Raw genomic sequence first — 8,774 nt, forward strand, 5'->3', positions numbered from 1 at the left:
TATATATAATATTTTTAGTCTTTATTAAATATTTATCGATTTGATAGGATGTTGGAAAACTTAAAGGAAATTAGTGACATTTGGAAGCATATTGTGTAAGTGTAGTGACATTTTTTGAGTCATTTATTTTGGGGACGTTCTTAATATTTATAATTAAGAAAATTTCTTGTTTTTCTAATCTAAATTATTTTATTATATATTTATCAGAAACTAAAATTTTCAACTTTGGAGAAAATTAAAGAAAGCAAAATTATTGAGTACATGTTGAAGGGAATAATGTTTTTGAGAACACATCAATGCACCATTTGTCATTCGACTTATGAATTCCATAAATGTATAGAGACAAGTGAGACAACTGAAAAATAGAAAGATCACTTAACACTTTTTATATTGAGTAATTATGAAAAAATATGTTTAGAAATGTTAGTTTAGTTCTTAATTATTATTTTTGACTTATTTGTTTGATTTAGGATATTGGTGTTGACTAACCAAGTCGTTCACCTCTAGTTTAGAATGGAAATTTTTTTTCTTCAAATAATATATTGTAAAGCTAATATTTCAGAATTATTTAATTTAAATAATAGTTAACTTACTACATAATTAGTTTTAATAGTCTCACAATTATTGGAATTTTCCTGAACTTTGACTCACAAGAACATGTATTGGCTTTTCTTCACTATACATAAGTACAGTAAGGAAAACACCATTTTATCTAATCATTGAAGAGAATGGCCAAAAACCAATAGATGAAATTTAATGGTATAGGGTAATGATTAATTCAAGAATGCAAATGGCCTGCAGAACTGGCGAAAGATCAAATAAGTTGGATAAATATAATGGGCCCTTTTTAGACGGCACATAAAAAGGAGGAAAGTTTAAAAATAGCTAAGACTAAAAGTATAATCACACTTCTCAATTATAGTTTGTTTAATTATGATTGGTAGCTATATGCAAGTAGGAGGAGAGAGGCAAGCGAGATCTAGAAGATAGAAGAGAGACACAGTTATATTGTATATTTGATTGAATTATATTATGAATACAACTAGGTAATTTGGTCGCGCTTCACGCGATCATAAATAATAATTGCATTGAATTTGAAAATATTTTTTCTAATAATCATATATTTTAAATAGAGAAAAGACATAAAAGCACTAGTGAAGTTGTTTCGAATTTTTAAAAAGACACCTTAACTTTGCGGACATCCTATTACCCCACAAAAGTATTGAATATCTTTGTAAAAGGAACATTTTGATTTATTTTCTCGCCATGTTTGTGAATACGCACATGTTGCGCGTGAAGGTCCACTTTTGCTGTCAAAAATCAATTGAAAAGTGTTACGTTTCAATCATTTTCTTTATTAATTATTTACCTCATCATCTTCCTCAAATTGGGTTACAATTGCCTCAAATGTGTTAAATTTAATTAATGGCAGATCAAATATCATTAACACAAATTTACCTCATCATCTTCCTCAATGATGCTTTAATAATATGAATTAGATTTTGGAAAAAATTATTATTGACAAATAGAATCACAAAAAACTATTTATAATAGATGTTTTAACAGAAAATAACTCATTAAATTGACACATCTCAAAAAAATTTCAAATTAGTAATATCAAGTTCAGATCTCCGTTGATTAATCAAAAGTGAATTGACAAAAATGACAGTACGTGGAGAATTTGATTATGAAGAAGAAGAAGAAAGAGAATGAAGAAAGAGAACAGAGGAGGGTAATGAAGAAGAAAAAGAAGAACGAAAATAAAGAAAGAAGAAAGAAAGAGAAAAAGAAAAAGAAAATAAAGTTGATAAAATAAGAAAAATAAAAATAAAAATTAATACGTGGCAGATAATAATTGGTGCGTGATTGAACTTCTTTTCTTGCAAGTGAGGATGGTTAAAAAATGGGGTATTTACAACACTTTAAAATTGTTTAAGGGGGTAATAGGATATCCACAAAGTTAAGGTGTCTTTTTAAAAATTCAAAACAACTTCAGTGGTGCTTTTATGTCTTTTCTCTTATAAATAAGGGAAAAGGGTCTGATATATCCCTCAACTTTGTCATTTAGAGCTGATATACCCCTTGTTATGAAAGTGGCACATATATACCCCTACTTGTAAACAAATGGCTCACATATACCCTTTTTCTCTAACGGAAATGAAAAAAAAATAATTTCAATCTAAATTTTTATTATTTTTTTCTAAAAAATATAATCCTATATGAGTAATCCTCGTCAAACATATTTTTTTTGACTTTTTTTTTGTTTCAATGACTAATTTATAATTATTATTTTGAATCAAATTTATTCATGTTTCACTAATATTCTTGTAAAACTTATTTTAGATGACCAAATTTTTCTTCGAATACGAAATTAAATTACAATACACACAAAAAAATTGTTTAATTTTTTTTCTTTAAACTAAGGAATGTAAGAAAAAAACAAAATAAGGATAAGAAACTCAAATAATTATAATAAAAGAAGTCAAAAAATAATTTATGTATGCAAAAAATTAAAATATACCTTGAACTTTGATAGAAGAATCATATATACTCCTAAATATTTTTTTAAAAAAAAATTAGAACTAATAAATATAAATTTAAAACTAATTTTTTAACTTCCATTAAATGAAGGGTATATGTCAGCCATTTTGTAACGGCAGGGGTATATGTGAGCCGTTTGTATAACGGTAAGAGCATATATGTGCCACTTTTATAAGGAGGGGTATATCAGCTCCAAATGACAAAATTGAGGGGTATATCAGACCCTTTTCCCTATAAATAATGTAAAAATAGGTTCTTAAAAGAAATTGACAATATTTCAACATGAATTTGACTATTTTTCATTCTCATATAACTCAAGAGCATCTAATGAATGAATTATTGACGAAATGATAAATCATTGATTCTTCAATCAACATTAAAAGGAAAATAAAGAAGTAAATAGGAATTTATATACAAAGACATTTCGTAATAAAAAGCAACATTTAAATTGCATAGATTATACAATAATAATATATGTGTTGGAAGAAAATTCGAAAATTTGTTAACATCTTCAAAAGAGAAATTACACTTGAACATGAAAGCAATTATGACTTTTAAACTTGTAACATCTCGTCACTTGAACAAACTAAAAATAAGCTAAGTAACCAAGAATAATAAATTTTGGGAATAAGTAGGGAAATCCGGAAAATTTCCAACTTTCAAAAGTGAATTTTGGTCATTTTCAAACAATCATAACTTCCAGATCAGTTGAAGTCTGGATGAGTTCTTTATATGGTTGAAATCCCTAGGGAAGATCTTTCCAACACCGCCAAGTTTACGAAAATCCGATGTCGTATGAGGGAGATATGCCTTTCGGAAGTTGTGTTGTTGAGCTGAGAAAAATTCAATACGGATTTTAGTAAAGGTAAAGTTATCTTCTCACCCTAGTATTTTCTAATTCATTTTTAGGTTATATTAATGGTAATACCAAGTCCTAAAACAGTTTAAGAAAAACTAAGAACGCTTGGGGCTTGGGAGAAAAGAGAAAAAAAAGAGGAAAATCAAGAACTGTCCAAGAACGCCAAGATCATTGCGTGAATTTCGTCGGGGGTGATCCCTATCGAGGTATGTGAAATTTTTGGTGTTAGGTCCTTTCACCCACACCCAATTTGTTTCATTTCAGCAAGTTAGAGTATATGGAATGATGAATGTGGGAGTTCTTGATGAAAAATTGTTAAATTCTTGTTAGTTTAATTGTAGTGTATCCCAAGTAGATCTGATTCATGTTTCCGGACTGTTTTTGGATCTAATCGGTTCAGCAATGAATTATTTAGAGATCCTAAGTGTTTGGGTGGGATCCATGAAAGATTGGGAGGTATAGAATTGAAAATCGGAGAAGAAAAGTCGGAAAACCCGTCTGATAGGCCCTGAGGCACCGTGCCTACAAGAGCGCCTGGCGCGCCACGCCAGCCAGAGCTCCAGAGCGCAACCTCTCTCCGTAAGGCTCGGGCACTCTGCATCTCTCAGAGTGACAAGACCCCATATAGACCCCGTTCTTTTCCTATCTTATCGCACTAGTTACTAAGTGATGTGCCTATCATTCCTAGTTGATTCCAACACTCTAAAGTATATCTAAACATCATGAAAACATCCATAAATATTAGATCATGATACTTGAATACATAAACCAACTCAAGGAAAGTTAAGATCAAAGTCAAAGAAGTTAAGAGTTAAGTTTAAAAGTAAGAAGCAAGTCAAAGTAAGTTCTTAAAGTTTTCAAAGAGTCTTAAACAATCATTTTAACTTTTGTTAAATGCTGAATTTACAAGTTGGGCAAAGAGTAAAGAGTTGAGTTAAATTCTCAAAAGTAATAAGGGAACGAAGTATTTCCTAAGAGTTAAGTTTCAAATTAAGTAAAGAGCAAGTGTTGAGTTCATTTCACAAAAGCTATAAGGGAACTAAGTATTCCCTAAAGGTTTATAAATGTTTCACATTTAAGTTAAAAAGGAAAATAAGAGTTCCAGAAGAGTTTTAAACTAAAAGGGGAACATTGATTCCAAAAGGGGCTTTTTAAAGCTAAAGGATTCGGTAAATTATCTCAACCCAAAGGAAGGAAGTTTTATTAAAAGTATGAGATAAAGTATGTTTTGGAAATAATATTAATCACCGATGTGGGGATGAGATTTTATATTAACTCAAGTTTTCATGTAAACCATGAACCCATCATGGGAATTGAGGAGTCATACTTTTTAGATGATCACGTAAATTTTATCTTGTGGATCCACAAAGCCAAGTAAGGTCCTATACCGATATCAAGGTATAGGGTGGTCCTTGGATAACGTGAGGTAAAATGTTGTATCATCATTTAGGCTCAAAGTGATAGTTGTCGGTTAGAGAATCTACCATAAAAATTCTATTACCCTCATATATAAGTAAAGTTGAGTTTGTTATTGCATTTGTTTACTCAACTAAGTTGTTTTATTGTTTTACAAGATTTATATATATCGCATGTGTTTTAAATTGCTTTATATACATACTTTGATTTAAGTATATTCTTGAGTTCAGCAGAGGCAAGGTAAGTTCATCTTAATCCGTTCCAGTTTAAGTCGTTGTTTAGCTTTCGAACTCACATACTCGTATAATCAATGTACTGATACCAGTTGACCTGCAGCATTTCATGGTGCAGATGCAGATAACCAGGTTAGTACACAGCGCACCGTTAATCTAGTTAAGCACTCCATGGTCACTTAGTGAGCCTCCTCGCATTCCGGAGGACAACTATTTTTACTATTTTTTCTAGCTTATTTCATTAGGATATTGTGGGGCCTGTCCAAACATCCATCTCAGTCAGTAAAGAGGATTCATAGATAGTTAGTAGTCCAGTTTTTGAGTCTAATTTAATCTTATATTTAATATGTTCAAGTGTTGAGACTTAGTACCATTTTTTATGAGAATGCTTTTAATTCTTTATCTGAGATGAGTATAGTTTTCTGCTGAGTTAAGTAAGTCAGGCCAAGGGTTCGCTTGGGGGCCAAAAATGGTCTTCGAGTGTCGATCACGTCTAGGGTGTAGGTTCCGAACGTGACAAACTTGGTATTAAAGAATAGATTTCAAGAATCCTAGAGAGTTTATGAAGTTGTGTCTATAGAGTCTTAGTCATCGATGTGAAGCACGCCACATCTATAAATAGATGTCTATAATATTTAGGAATATCTCACTTCTTCACATTCTTTTCGTGCCTTAGAGTTTATCTCTAAAAGTCTCTCTCTAATTGGTGCCTGCGCGTATTTCAGATTATCATTCCTCCACAAAGAGCAGTTAGAGGTCAACTAGCTAGGAGAAATACTGAGGAACAAGAGTTACCCAATGCACCAGATGTGCAACCCCAAGGAGAGGTTACCAATGTTGAGTTATGGGAAGTTATCGGGATGTTAAGTCAAGTAGTAACCAACCAAGTTGGGCACCAGAGAGGAGCTCGACAAGAAGGGGCTGACACCTCGAGGGTTCATGAGTTTTTTAGAATGAATCCTCTTAGCTTCACCGGATCAAGCATTACTGAGGATCCAAAAAGCCTTGTAGAAGAATTGAAGAAAGTGTTTGAGGTGATGTATGTGGTTAATACTGAGAGGGTTGAGTTAGTTGCATATCAACTGAAGAGTGTGGCAAGAATCTGGTTTGACTAATGGAAGGAGGGAAGAGTTGAGGACGCACCTCCAAGTTTGGATTGTTACGAAGAAGCCTTCTGGGGTGGTTCTTTCCTCGTCAACTGAAGGAAGTAAAGGTACGGGAGTTCCTCACTTTGAAACAGGACTCCATGAGTGTTCATGAGCATGGTTTGAAGTTCACCCAGCTGTCTCGCTATGCTCCAGAGATGGTGAAGGACATGAGGAGCTGAATGAGCTTGTTGGTTTCCGGTTTAGGTCATGCTTCAAGCAAAAAAGGTAGGGCTACGATGTTGATTGGTGACATGTACATATCCCGACTTATGGTCTATGTGCAACAAGTTGAAGAGGAGAAGCTGAGGGACAAAAAGGAATACAGAAACAAGAAAGCTAAGACTTGGAATGAGTCTAGCAAATAGACGGGTGGTTCAAGTCGACTATAATTTCATAGATAAAAGGGGCATTCATCATAATCTTCTAGTGCACTCTACGCCTAGAAACAGAGTTGAGTACAATGACCAGAATTCACGAACTTCAAGCTAGACCAGCCCAATTCCAAGGTAATGTGGCATAGGGAGGTAGTGGGATTTTTGCATGTGGTAAATATGGTAGTAACCACCCAGGTATATGTCGTGATGGCCAAACAGGTTGTTTCAAGTATGGTCAAGAGGGTCACTTCATGAGAGAGTGCCCTAAGAATAAGCAAGGTGCTGGAAATCTAGGCAATAGAGCTCAATCTTCATCAGTTGCTTCACCAGACAGGACTGCACCTAGAGGAGCCACTTCTGGTACTGGCGGAGGGGTAAATAATCTCTATGCAATCACTAGCCGACAAGAGCAAGATAACTCTCCAGATGTTGTTATGGGTATGATCAAAGTTTTACTTTTGATGTTTATGCTTTGTTAGACCCAAGAGCAAGTTTATGCTTTGTAAATCCTTATGTTTCAAATCAGTTTGATATTTTTCCTGAAAAAACTTTGTGAAACCTACTGTATTTCTACACCAGTTGGGGAGTATATTCTAGCGGAAAGAGTCTATCGTGATTGTCCCCTATTTCCATCAATCTCAAGAGTACCATGACTGATTTAGTAGAGTTATACATGGTAGATTTTGATGTCATTCTAGGTATGGGCTGGCTCCATGGCTATTGTGCATCAATAGACTGCAAAACTCGAGTTGTCAAGTTTCAAATTCCTAATGAGCCAGTCATAGAGTGGACTAGTAGTTCAGTAGTGCCTAAGAGTCATTTCATTTAATACCTTAAGGCGATAAAGTTAGTTTCCAAGGGGCGTATCTATCACTTAGTCCGAGTTAATGACTCAAGTGTTAAGGTACCTTCCCTTCAGACAGTGCCTATAGTCAGTGAGTTTCCAGAAGTTTTTCCAACTGATCTACCTGGAGTCCTTCCCGAAAGAGAAATACCCGGAGTCCTTCCGAAAGAGAGATAGACTTTGGAATAGACGTTATCCTAGATACTCGTCCTATCTCTATTCTGTCATATAGAATGGCACCAATAGAGTTAAAAGAGCAACTGAAAGATTTGCTAGATAGAGGCTTCATTCGACCAAGTGACTCGCCTTGGGGCACTCCGATCTTGTTTGTAAGGAAGAATGATGGTTCCCTTAGGATGTGTATAGACTACCGCCAATTGAATAAGGTGATTATCAAGAATACATATCCTCTTCCAAGGATAGATGATACTTTTTGATCCTCTTCCAAGGATAGATGATACTTTTTGATTAACTTCAAGGTGCTTCTTGCTTTTCCAAAATTGACCTCGGATCAGGCTATCATCAGTTGAATGTTAGGGAATGTGATATTCCTAAGACAATTATTAGAACAAGGTATGGGCATTATCAATTCTTGGTTATGTCCTTTAGGTTTACAAATGCACCTGCGTTCATAGATCTTATGAACAGAGTCTTCAAACCTTATCTAGATCTGATTGTCATCATCATCATTGATGACATACTGATTTATTCAATGAATGAAGAAGATCAGGCTAGTCACCTCATGGTTGTTTTGCAGACCTTAAAAGATAAGGAGTTATATGGAAAGTTCTCGAAGTGTGAGTTTTGGCTTAAGTATGTGGCATTCTTGGTCCACATAGTATCCTGTGAAGGGATTAGAGTTGACACTCAAAATATTGAAGCAGTTCAGAGTTGGCCTAGACCCATATCTCTAACGGATTTTAAGGAGTTTCTTGGGTTTGGCTGGTTATTATAGGAGATTTGTTGAAGGGTTTTCATCTATCTCGTCTCCTTTGACCAAGTTAAATCAGAAAACAATCAAGTTTCAATGGTCTGAAGCTTGTGAGAAAAGATTTCATGAGTTGAAAAAGAGATTGAAAACCGCTCTTGTTTTGACTTTACCGGAAGGAACTCAAGGTTTTGTGGTGTATTGTGATACATCAAGAGTTATCTTGGGCTGCGTTTTGATGCAGAATGGCAAGGTTATAGCTTATGCCTCCAGACAGTTAAAGGTTCATGAGAAGAACTATCCAACTCATGACTTGGAATTGGCTGCAGTAGTGTTTGCTTTGAAGATATGACGCCACTACTTGTATGGTGTTCATGTTGACATATTCACTGACCACAAGAGCCTCCAATATATGTTATCACTCAGAAAGA

The 8,774-nt window shown here is 34.2% G+C and overlaps 1 pseudogene; it reads left to right on the forward strand.

The window, feature by feature from the left end:
* LOC114074882 overlaps positions 1-7,400 on the forward strand; it is a 14,763-nt pseudogene extending 7,363 nt beyond the window's left edge.
* The last annotated feature ends 1,374 nt before the right edge of the window (positions 7,401-8,774 follow it).

The sequence above is a fragment of the Solanum pennellii genome, chromosome 1 (genome assembly GCF_001406875.1).
Source record: "Solanum pennellii chromosome 1, SPENNV200".
NCBI lineage: Eukaryota > Viridiplantae > Streptophyta > Magnoliopsida > Solanales > Solanaceae > Solanum > Solanum pennellii.